The 12198-nt window shown below is 55.6% G+C and overlaps 1 long non-coding RNA gene across 1 annotated transcript; it reads right to left on the bottom strand.

The window, feature by feature from the left end:
- Positions 1-210: 210 nt before the first annotated feature.
- On the bottom strand, positions 211-4377 carry LOC146543129 (uncharacterized). Its single transcript, XR_014887302.1, has 2 exons — positions 4038-4377; positions 211-2871 (listed from the first exon to the last, which is right to left on the bottom strand). It is a non-coding gene; the product is annotated as an uncharacterized LOC146543129 (long non-coding RNA).
- Positions 4378-12198: the final 7821 nt, after the last annotated feature.

A 12198-nucleotide genomic window follows, 5' to 3' on the forward strand; every position in this document is an offset into this window, starting at 1 on the left:
CATGGCAGCAGATGGCAGGCAGGGACGGACAAGGGGAGCCTGTGTTGCAATCTAAACAAAGACATGATGAACCTCATGCACTGGGGTAGGAGGCTTCCCTGCTCGCTGCAGCCCCACCTGATGGGGCTGTGCCTCATCACCACCAGCTCAACAGCCATTTTATGGCCCCAGGACTCTTTGCATGTACGCATGGTTCTCTTTTCTGCAAGCTTTGCTTTTGCTCTTTTTTTAATCTCAAGTCTGAGTTTATTGCAGCCTGAAGAGCTACTTTTTCTCCTAGGTAAGGAAAAGGACAGAAGGCTGTCTTTGGTTTGAATACCAGAGCAATAGAGGCTGCTCTCACCTGCTGGACTGCTGAGTTCCTGCAGTGCACGTTAACATCTGAGCTAAATGCTGTTTTCTGGAGAGAAACAGGAAGATGGGCTTTGAGTCAGAAGATCCAGGAAGGCTTTTTCTGAGGAAGCCCTAAAGCAGAAAGCTGTTACCTTCTGGCTCAGGAGCTGACTTGTGTCAGGATAAAACAACTCCCTCCCCTTGCCAGATTGACATACTTTTAAATTTACTACATCTTAACAAGTGAAGGCAGCAAGTATGGGGCAGGAATGGGATTTCTCAGCGTTTCACACCCGTTAGCCACATCACTTTGTCATGTTTCTGACCACTCCTACTCTGGGAGCACAGGTCAAGATGTGGAAGCCAATGGGACATCTGAGTGTTCGCCTTTGTCACCATCCCCACCTCCCCCCAATCCCACCCAGCCTTCCTTCCCATTGCACAGTCCATCCCTGCAGGGCTGCTTCTGTTCTTGATGCCATCTTACTGCGTGTTGAGAATGGAAGAGCTCAGAGACCTGCACATCTTGTTCCCACCTCCAAGGAAACCCAGGTGAAGAAGTGAAAAGTAACTTATTTCGTGCCTAGACCACCCCAGGCTGGAGGCTGTGAACCTGCGGGGGGGTCTAAAACACCCTGCAGCACAACAAAAAGCCCTTCATAGCACCTGAGCCTCACTGGATGCAGGGGGTGTGGATGTGCACCCACTGGGCCAGGGTCTGCTGTCCCCATCCATGTGAAACCGTTGGTGATTCCCTTGGAGTACAGGAGCTCCCCAGGTGGAAAGCAAACCCCCTCGCTCAGCTGCATGCATCCCCCGCATGGCCCTGGTAGATTTGAGTGCTGCCCCACAGCCAGCCCCATGGCACGGTGCTCACACTCCCAGTGCAACCAGTTCTCTCTGGGGCAATGGGCCACTCCAGGACAGGAATCTGCAGCTTTAAGGCACAGCCTGGCTGCAGAGCAGGTTGCTCTTCCCATCCTCCTGTGTGACCTGCCAGAGTCAACTTAGCTGAGAGTAATTAGTGTGGTTATCAAGGGAAGAGGTGGATTAATGTGGGAAAGTCATTGATGAAGGCAGAGAAGGGCAGATGCTTTCCTGGAGTCCCCAATCAATACAGACCTTGGAGGATGAATGCGGGCTTCAAAGAAAAGCATCAGTGAACAATTGAATGCTTTTAGCTCCCGGATGGCTGCTCTGCCTGAAGCAATGAGTGAAATACAGCACCCTGCACACTCTCACAGTTATCCCTTACTTGTGCCACTGAAGGACCCTCTGCCCATCAGGCATCCCTGTGAGAGGAGGATGCTGGTGGGAGGGAGGTGGGCCCTGAGGATGAGGTTGTAAATTTGTGCCCGAGTCCCAGTTGTGCTCCCTGGAGCTTCTGTGCTCTCTGACCTGTGTGTTGGCCTACACTGGTCCGCACACAACAACTGTGCCAGCCCTGCAGAGTCCCCTCCTCCCGCTCTGTTTTGCTTTGCTTTAATTGTGCCAGGTGGAAAGTGGGTCAGGAAGAGCTGGGAAGGTGGCATGCTTTGTGCAGGGGACGTGCTGCCTTGGCTAGCGGTGACGCTGGGCTGGTAGCCACCACATCTCCCACTGCCAGCAGTTCTGCCTGCGGTCCACGTGCCCAGAGCTGCTCTTTGTAGGTTTTGTAGGCCTGGAAGGTGCAGAGAGGTGAGAACACTCCAGCTGCCCGCTGTGCCACCCTGCAGCATGCAGCAGCTTTACTCGAAAGCCGAGCAGGGTGTGATGGTGCTGCAGAGAGGGGGGGGGGGAAAAAGCAAAACAAAACAAATCGCAGCACGTTTCTTTTTTGCACTCCCAGCCCCTTCTCTGTCATCCCTGCTGGAATGCGCCTCCGAATTCCTCTCTGCGTGCTGCTGCTGGCTTTGCCTCTGATTGTTTGCAGCGATTGCGTTTTTCCCACACTCCGGATCACGGTGAGGGATCACCCGTGGCTCCGTGCCGGCTCCCTGTCAGCCCCAGCACAGTGTGCAGGCACAGGCGAAGCGGCAAGTCGAGAGCTCTGGGGGAGCGCAGTGGGCGCCGCGTGATTTGGAACTGAATCACCCCGTGTCGGGGCAGCTCCCCTCTGCTCTCAGCCCAGCACCTGCACCAGGTGCACGGTGGGCAGCTCCTCCACCCCCTCGTGCTGCACACAGCCACGTGTCCGTGGGGTTGAGCAGGGCAAGAGGTGGAGATGGAGCTCCTGCCTTCGACGTACTCCTCATCGCTTTGGTCTCTGTCTCCATTTCAGATGTCTTCCCTTGCTGGTGAAGCTTTGGGAATGTTCCTTTATCCGAGCAGCTGGGTTTTTGCTCTCTGTATCTGTGGTGAGGGAAGAAGTGGCAGCAGGGACTGTTTTTAACTCCTGCACGTTGTTTTTTCTGCTGAAACTCTGTTCCCTGCTCTGTGCATGCAGGGCAGCTGTGGTTTCCATTAGCCTGGACGCAAAGAGGAGGTGCCCATGCCCCAGTGCTGGGATGTCACAAAAATGGCTGGGACCAGCTGTGACCCATTCCCAATTCCGTGAACCTGGAAGGCAGAACCCACCTATGCTTTTCATTGCATTAGCCAAGCACCTGGCAGCCGTTTCCCCTCCCAGCAGCCTAAGGTGTCCTTTTAGAGCCCCAAGGACCTCCAGGAGGTCAGGACGCATCTGCAAGCCAAGCACCAAAAGTCCAGGCATGCCAAAGCAGCCTCCACTCTCTCCCATTGATGCACTACATTTCCCAAAGTGACTCCATAAAGAGTTAAATCTGATCTGTAGGTTACAAAAGGAGAAGCTGCCGTGTGTCTGAGACCATACAAATGACCCCCGAGGGGCTCGGCGCCCCAACCTCACCCCCCAGCCCCAGCTATGGGGATTTGTTGGAGGCCACCCGCAGCCCCCAGCACCCTCCTGCCTCCACACCCAGCTCTAATCTCAGGGCTCAGAGCTCTGAGCATGAGTAAACTCACCTGTTATTTGCAAGCAATTCACCCACAAGTACTTGACAAACATCAGCCTGTAATTAAGTAAATAACACAAGCCTTCTCCCCCATTATGCAGCGCTCGGGACTGACTTCTGTTTAAACTGTTTTATTGCGAAGAGTTTTAAATCACTCTTTTTATTTGAGATGAGGCAAAGGCTAAACAGAGAGAAATAAAAATTGGGAGAAAAAGGCCTGGATGGGCGGCTGCCAGGCTCAGCCCTATCTCTGCTTTTCTCATAGGAAACCCCCATAAAAGCTCTGAGAACAGGACACCCGCAGCATCGCCTTCTGTTCTGCTGCTATCGCAAACCAAACATAGTGGAAGGTGAATGTAAACACTTTCTTCAGCCCGATCAAATCGCCAGATGTCAAATTAGCACACTCAGTTAAGCCTCGGCCCTAATTGTGCCGTTTGCTGTGCAGGCACAGCCCTCGGGGAGGGGACGCCTCTCGGCCCCCCTGCTTCCAGTCCTACCCCCGAGCTGGCGGTGCACCCCGTGGCTGGGTGTGGGGCAGCCTCCCACCCGAGAGAACCTCCTGGGCCCCCCCAGTTTGGGGAAGGGGCAGAGCCACTGCAGACAGCCGTGCCCTCGGGCTCAGCATCTCCCCTCTGCTCCCCACTCCTGCCTCCTCCAGCAGCTCTGCGTCTCCTCCAGCCCCTCTCCCAGCAGCAGCATGGCAGGATGCAGCAGTGCATCCCCAGCTGCTGCAGAACCAGCACTCACCGCTCTGCTGAGCACAGCCAAGCTCGCCGCACGCCATCCCCAGCCGACTGCATGCACACGCAGCGCAAAACCACGTCGCTGGCTACCCATCCTGCCGGCCATCCTTATCGCGTTTTCTCAGTGGCAGCTCTCCCTCCTTCCCCACACAATGAAGGTCAGGGCGCAGAGGGACGTTTGGTTCCTTGCCATCAGCACAGCCTGATTTTGTTGGCTTCTCATCCTTCCTGCCCAGCAGATCTCTGCTCCCTGCATCCCGCGCTCCTCACCCCGCGCCGCAGTGCAGCACAGCCCGGCACGGATGTGATGCTGCTTGTAGAGGCTCCCACCCGAGTGAGCCAGGAAATGACCAAAACGGGAAATTATTGGGAGTAAACAAACATCTGCAGCTTTGCCTTTTTTTTTTTTTTTTTTTTTTTTGGTACCAATTAGAGGATTTACAGCACTCAGCCATTTCTAAGGATGGGAAAGGCCGGCCGTCCCACTGCAAACCCACTGGGTGACCGTGGCCTGGGGGATGTGAAACAAAACTATTTTGTCTGTTAGAAGAGCAAGCACTGTGCTGGCCAAAGACAAATTGAGAAACGGCCTCAGAGGAGCCTCTGCCAGTGACTGCTGTGCACACAGGTGGCATAACATGATGTCGGAGAGGTGACGGTGTTTCTACTGGTGTCACCTCAGACTGCAAAGGGGAGCTCAGCCTCTTATTAGACAGCAGATCATCCACAGAGGAGAAACTCTTTGGGTATGTATGAAGCTCGCTGGTTTCCTGCCTCCCTGCTCTCCTGTTCTGGATCTTCTTAGGGAAAAGGGAGCTCAATCCAGCAGGCACCTCCATGCCCTACAGCTCCCAGGTCTGACAGCAGAGCCACGGGCTGGGCCACATCCCTGTCCTGAGACACAGAAAGAGGTGGCAAGCATCAGGGATGTGGGTCTTGTAGTGCTGGTGACAGCAATCATCGCACTGTGATCTCCACAACCTCTGGTGGCAATGTGGGCCAGGCAGGGAACCAGCTCTGGGCACTGAACTCCTTGTTATGGAGAATGTGAGCCCAAGGTGTGCCCTCCCCTGGGCTGCACTGACCCACCTTAAGCCCGTGGCTACGCCCTGCCATGCTGTGCCATCCCATAATGTGCTATCCCATGATGTGATGTGACGTGCTGTTCTGTGCCATGCCAAGTGAAACTGTACCACAGCATACGGTGCCATGCTATGCCATTCTGGCCAAGTGCTGGTACAAGTGAGGAGCCACAGCATGAGCTCTGCAGGCTGCTGTTCACAGAGGCTGCAGTGCTGCAGCAGGAGGAGAGCATGGAGCCGGCCGGCCAGCTTTTCAAACCCATTGGTTCATGGAGGAACAGGCAAGGGAGGGGCAAGGGAGCAGCTTGCCTCATAATTACTTTAATTAAGCAGGCTCACTCCGAGCAGGATCCCACACTGAGCACACCACGTTAGGGCTGTGCCTTCATGCTGTGGACAGGTGTCTCCCTGTCTCCTACCAATCAGCTGTCCCTGGAAGGGTGACAATCCCTTCCTGTCCCCACTGCCCTGGTGGGAGCTCTGGCCATGCTCTGCTCCAAAGGTGGTTGCCCGGAGGTTCCCCATCCCCATCAGGAAGCAGAAATCACATCCAAGGGTGCAGCCCTTTGACACCATGACTTTTGGGAAGCTGGACATACACCAGCTCCATGCAAGCTGTCGGGAAGGGAAGGCGAGGGAGGGCTCCCAGTGATGCTCGAGGGCATCATTAGGGTCCCTGTGTCCTGGTAGCGTGGGGCTGCCAGGACCTGCTGTGTTGTGCAGGACCAGGCAAGGTGCTGTGTGTGGGATCTGGCCCTGGGGCATTCACTCAGTTCTTGTCCAAGTGACGCAATGGAAAGCAGCAAGCAGGAGCGTGCCTTGCCCCTACTTGCAGCCCTTCCAGCTGTAGGGCTCGATGCTGGAGATAACCAGCCTTGATGGGACAGCAGGACAAGTTCCAACACTGCTTCCCAGCGTCTGCTGCCAGCTTCAGAGCGTGAGAAAATACCGAGCAGGGAGAGAAGGATCAGCAGCGCACGGATGTTTAGAGATGATTGATATTTTTATGGTGAAGTTGGGATTTTTGGGTTCCTCCATCCCTCCACGTGGCAAGTTGCTCAGCTCGGGCTTGCGTGCACATGTTGGGCATGGAGCTGCCCATGGGCGACCAGGGGCAGGATGGTGCTCACACTCCTCACCCGTGGCCGGCAGCAGGGCACAGCCCTGCAGGCAGTGCATTGCCCATGGTAGAGTAATGGGTTGGGCTGGGCCCTCCAAAGTGGCCATTTGGGAAGGAAATAAACAAAGCTCCACCAGCAGAATCACCCCAGCAGTGTCTATCCATCTCCAGGGTCAGGGACAGCTCGGGGCTGGGATCAGTTGGGGTGCGGCTGAAGACCAGCCGCAGGAGATGGAAGATGCAGCAGAGGCAGCTCACACGTGTTGCTTTTAAACAGCAATGAAATAACCCTTAATTCTGATCCTTCCAACCTGATCCTTCTAGAGATGCTCCGAGCATTGCATTCTACTATTCTCTCCAGTGCTGCAGAGCAGCAACCAGCCCTCATCTCCCAACAGGTTGTGGGACATGTCCGGGCATAAGCCAGCTCCCTGCTGCAGCCGAGGAGCACTGCATGCTGCCTCGTGCAGGGTTTGGTGTGGACAGGAGCTCTGGGACAGATCCCCATCATGGCCCTCTGTCCCTCCACGCTCTCTAAGGGGAGGGAAAAACACGAAGGACAAAGCTCAGCACTTTAGAGAAGAGCCCTTTCTGCTGGTCCAGGCCTATGTGCCTTTTCTAAGTGAGGCTGCAATTGTAAAAAATGGTCTTTTTCCTAAATGAAAGTGAGACCGAGCCACAGCCTGAAGGAATTGAACAAAAAAGGCGCAGCCTGCTTGAAAATCAATTTCCTTGAAGAGCGGCTGCTTGGGGCAAGGAGAGCCTTCAGGCAGCCCAGAAACAGGGATGTAGATCCACCCGGGGAATGGGGTGCGCAATCAATTAATTGGGAGCCTGCCTGTGTTTCCTGTTGTTATTTTTGTCTGCGTGTGCAAAAGCAAAAGCCACACGTCTCAGGAGCTGAACACGCACTCTTTGCCTCCAGCGCTCCCAGCAAACGCGTGTTTCCGCTCAGCGCCGGAGGTTTTGCTCTCACCCCCATATCGAAGCAGGGACGCGTGTGGTTTGGGATGGGAATGGTGCCTCCAGGCGCTCCACCTGCCCGCTCCATGCAGGAGGAGCCTCACACCGTGGGATTTCTCATCCCATGGAGCGGCGGCACAGGGCAGCGCTGTGCCTGGGCACGTGCCCTCAAATTGCACAGCCATGGATTGAGCAAGGTGAGAGCAGCAGCCCATCCATGTTCTCCTTGCAAGCATCACAAGCAATGCCGGCAGTGCCCAACCCCATGGCTGGCATGTCCTTTGGCTGCACGGCTGGCACATCCCATGTCCCCATCCCCACCAGCACTGCGCTGCCCAAGGGCGAGGGTGTGCCAAATGCAGGATCATCATGGAAAGCCCCAAGCGTCCGTGTCAGTGCCAGCACAGGGGATATTTGGAGCTGTCCTTGTGCTTTTGCACGTTGCTGAGCTGTCCTCTGCCCCTGTTCTGCCCCACTGAAGGGCTCGATGCTGTCCTGGCTGGAGCTGTTGTACCTGAGCTGGGCGATACCTAGGAACAAAAGGTTGGGAGTTTAATGTTACACCAGGAAAACATCTTGCTGGAAACCTGCCACCGTTCATAAATAAACAGGAGACGAGCCCCAACAAGCCTGGCTCATAGTGACACAACACCCTCCCTTCCCTGTGCCCTCCTTAAAGCACCATGCGTGCAGGAGAGCATCCTCCCTTCCACGCTCTCTGGAGGCAGCTATCACACAGCAGCCCAGCATGGCTGGGCCCAGCAGAGCCGTGACACTTCTGTCCTGATCCCCCATCTCAGCCATTTGTCTCCTGACCCCCACCACAGCCACTGCACCCATCCCTCAATGCCCCATCAAGGGCACTCAGCACTTTGCTGCAAGATGACGGGGAGACCCCTGCATGGGTGAATGCCCATAGGAAAGCCCACGAGCCACAGGATCCCCATGGCACCTGGGAAGGGACACACAGGGAGCAGTTCTGTCTCAGCCCCTATGAGTGGTGACTGACAGCTGTCCATCAGATGGTGACACGGAGGGGGCTGGGAATGGTGTTCGACTGCATCTGGCTCCAGTGGGGTCTGGGCCAAACATCTGCCTGCCGGCCCCCCGATAAAAAATAGTGTTTTCATAAAAGTGAGATTTGGGGGGAGGATGCGTGGGGGGTGACATTTCCAACAGAACTCTTCTCTAGTGCCGGAACAGCAATCATTTTTATCACTTTTTGGCTGCCGACCAGATTTAAAACGGTCTTTCAGTGCAGAAACAGAGCTTCTGTTTGTTTGTGGGACATCCACATTCCCAGTGTTTGACAGAAATGACTATTTTCTCCCTTTTTAATTCCAAATGTTGACATAGGAGTGAAACACTGCCTTTGCTGCCAGGTTGTGGCTGGGTGGAGGAAGGGCTTTTTGCAGGAGGAGGGACTGGGACGTGCTGGGCTTTGCCTATGCCCTGTGGATGCTGCACCTGAACAGGAGAGCTCAGAGCCACACTTCCATCCCTGCTGCTCCAACACCATGAGCTGCAGAGCCATGAGGGTGGAGAAAGGCAAAGCCAGCAGGAGCAGCACCACCATGCCCTCCTGTCCTGCTGTGTTGGGCAAGAAGCACTGAGCTGGGGTCCCACTTTGCAGAGACCCCTATCCCAGAGTGCCCAGACCAGTGCAGGTCTTGGGTCCCTCTGCGAAGGGAGCACACTGGAGCATGACCCCAGGGCTTTGCACAGCCCAGCGCCGGCCATGCAGCCCCATTCTGATCCATAAATGCAGCACGCCCACCTCCCCTTTCCATGCCCTCAGGTGATGGCCAGGCCAGGCGTGAGGCAGCGCATCCCTCACTGGCAGCAGCCCAGCCCTGAGCAGCGCAGGGTGGTGGGAAAGCAGAGGTGTGTGCACCTGCCTATGGCCCCAGGGAGGAAAACAGAGGGGGGAGAAGGGGGTGTGTGGGGAAGGGTGAGGGGGGGAAGCAGCATCCCCTGTCTGGGAGGGAGGAGGCTGGAGGGGGGCCAAGCCAGGGAGAGAAGCCACATGGACTTGGAGACAAGTCCTTGATCCAGGGTGTGAGGATGGGAAGAGGGTGGGACAGTGGGTGCCCACCCAGTGCCAAAGGACAAATTTGCAGGTCAGGCCATGAGGAGTTCCTGGATGGCCGCACCGAGGGCTGCAGTTTGGTGCCTGCAGGCTGACTGCTCTCAGCAGGCGCAGCAAGTCAAGGCCAGAGCACTGGGGGGCTCCCAGGTCTCTGCCCCCATGCCAAATCTGGTGCTCGGGAAGCTGCATCCTTCCTCTGGGTAACACCAGTGCCAGATTCCCAGGGAACTTAAAACAGAGCAAACTCGGTCCAAGGCACAAATCCCAAAGGTCCATGGCTGGAGGGCACAGGGGAGAGTTCAGGGGGAGGAAAGACAAAAGGAAAATCGAAACCTTTTTTTGCAACCAAGTGCACATTTTCCCAAATCTTTTGCAGCTATTGCATGAGAGGCTGTAATTACTCAGACTCGCCCTCTCTGTCTGCACATGGCTGCTGTGCTGGATGCTGCCCCAAAGCAAAAGTTCCTCAACTCTTTGGGGCTGAGCAGAGTGATGTCCATCTACAGGCAGTGGGCGGTAGGAGTGTGTGCAGTACCACAAGCAGAGCTCTGTCTGCAAGATCTGCAAGACTCAGAGGTGCACTACGTTCATCCTCCTGCCACACTCCTGCCCTGCTGAGCCCAGCAAGGACGGCCACCAGTGTCCCATAGTTTACAACAGCGCAGGGTCCGGCCATGCTGTGCACCCGGGTGTGACAGCAGATGGCAATGTTTCTGTGCTCTGCCTATCTCTGCAGATCTCACAGCCCACTGCAACACCCCGGGAGCATCAGCAGAACCCCCAGGCCACAGCCAGCCTGGAAAGCACAGAGCGTCACGGTCTAGTAGTCATAATGTGGGCAAACACCTCCCATGTGGCTACTATCAAGGTCTCTGGACACTTCTCCTCCATCCATATCCAGGACATGAGCTGCCTCATCCCCTCCTTCATGGCATTAGTGCTTCTAGTCCCAGCCCAGGCCAGGAAGGGCAGAGGCAACGACAAAAATAGCCAACAAACACTCACTGAAGCCCTTTCAGATGCATGGGTGTGGTGTGACTTTTTGGGCAGGGGTTGCTTTTTTCCATCCATCGCTGCTCCTCTGTGTCAGCTCTGCTCAGCCTCACTGGGAGCTGGCAGCAGGGAGTCCTAGAGGTACCTCAGTGAAACACCTCTGTCAGGGCACCCAGCAGTGCCAGCTCAGAGCACAGCACTTTCTGTCTCCTCCATGGAAGCAGTCCCAGCACATGTCGGTGTCTGGCTGTGCTCAGCCGGCCTCACTTGTGGGAGCTTTCTGCTTCCCAGACTTCCTCTTTCTGGTGAGATTTATGAATCTCAGATCACGACAATTAGGAACTGGGAGTGACCCAGCCAGTTGCCCGTGGGGCAGGAGGAGCCCCGGCTGGTGACTCAGTGGCTTGTGGCATGCGACATGCAAATGCTGCTGCTTGGTGCTGCTGTCACCTGCAGTGCATGGCCCTGTCTTGCAGGCATGCAGCCAGCCCCATCCCATGCAGCCAGCCTCATCCCAGCAGTGAGCTGAGTCAGGGCACTCTGCCTGGCTGCTGTCCCACACTGATGTCCCATCGCAGGTGTCTGTTTGCCCCAAACGTGCATCAATGCAGAACACCACTGTGTTCAGGGCTGAGATCCCAGCAGCTCTGAGCAGCAGCAGAGCCCATCCCAGAGCACCCTCGCCCTGTTGGGGCCAGAACCTCCTACCAGGAGCCTGGTGGGATGTAGGGAGCACTCAGCAATGGCATTTTGCCCCCTCAATATAAAAGCAAAGCAGAAGGCAGCAAAGTGCTTTGGTGCGTGGATTCACCTCTCCTGGATGGCATGGCACCCTCTGCAGCCCCTGTGGCCCCATTCCTCCCTCCAATGCCATTTATCCCATCAGGTAAGGACCTTTGCTGCTGCTCAGCCCTGAGCAGTTGTCTCCCTGGGCTGAGTCATGTGGCAGCTCTGCTGAGCAGAAGTGTCTGCTGAGGGTGAGTGCTCACCGCAGGGTAATGCGTATTTCCTTTGTGCAAGCTAAAAATAGAAAGCAGAGAGCAAAGAAACAAAGTGCTGAGTGCACCTCTGCAGGCGCAGGGCATGGGGGAAGGAAAAGCTTGGTGCAGCTTTTGGGGAAGTGTTGCAACAAGTGTAATTCCATGCAATATGTGCTCCAGTCTGGGGACTCTTTGCTTCAATGGGAGACTTGCACTTGAAAAGCCACTGTCAGATTTGCATGCAACAGCACGTATGTAGTCAGTCCAGAAACAACAATGATGCCCTCTGGTTTGCAGAGCAGTGTCTGCATCTTGTGCACTCCTACCCATGAGCAGCACCAGGCTGCCCTCAGCCCATGCAGAAGGGCTTTGACCACAAGCTCCCATTCCAGAAGTGGATTTTTGCATCCCTGGTGTAAGGAAAGCTGTGATGCCCCCAGAGCAGCACAGCAACTCCCACTGTACGCCAGGGCTGGGGGCTCACAGTGGGGCCGTGCTTCAGCCTCAGTGCTGCCTTTGCCTTCACCCCTTTGGGTCTTCCCCATGCATGCCAAGGGAAATACGCTCTGCAGCACAGAGCTGGGTTTGCAGAGCCCCATCCCAGCACCACAGCACATCATTTGCTCCATGTCCTCCTGGTACAGCACAGAGCCATGCCAAGAACTGATTCTCTGCCGCTCATTATCAGCACAGGAGTGAAAGCTGGAGCACAGCCGAGGTGGGAGAGGTGTGGGAACGCAGACAGGCAGGGTTATTTCCCCTGCGCCCTGCAGAAGGGAGGCAGGAAAGACATACAAATAGACATAATTGAGGCTAAATGTCTTAGGTTTTTGAATCAACATGCATCACCCAGAGCACAATCAAAGGCTCTTTAGTAATTTATTGACTTACCCTGAAGTGAAATTATCTGCGGGCAGTTATCACACCCACACCCACCC

This window comes from Meleagris gallopavo, chromosome 19, assembly GCF_905368555.1.
Source record: "Meleagris gallopavo chromosome 19, MGAL_WU_HG_1.1, whole genome shotgun sequence".
Taxonomy (NCBI): domain Eukaryota; kingdom Metazoa; phylum Chordata; class Aves; order Galliformes; family Phasianidae; genus Meleagris; species Meleagris gallopavo.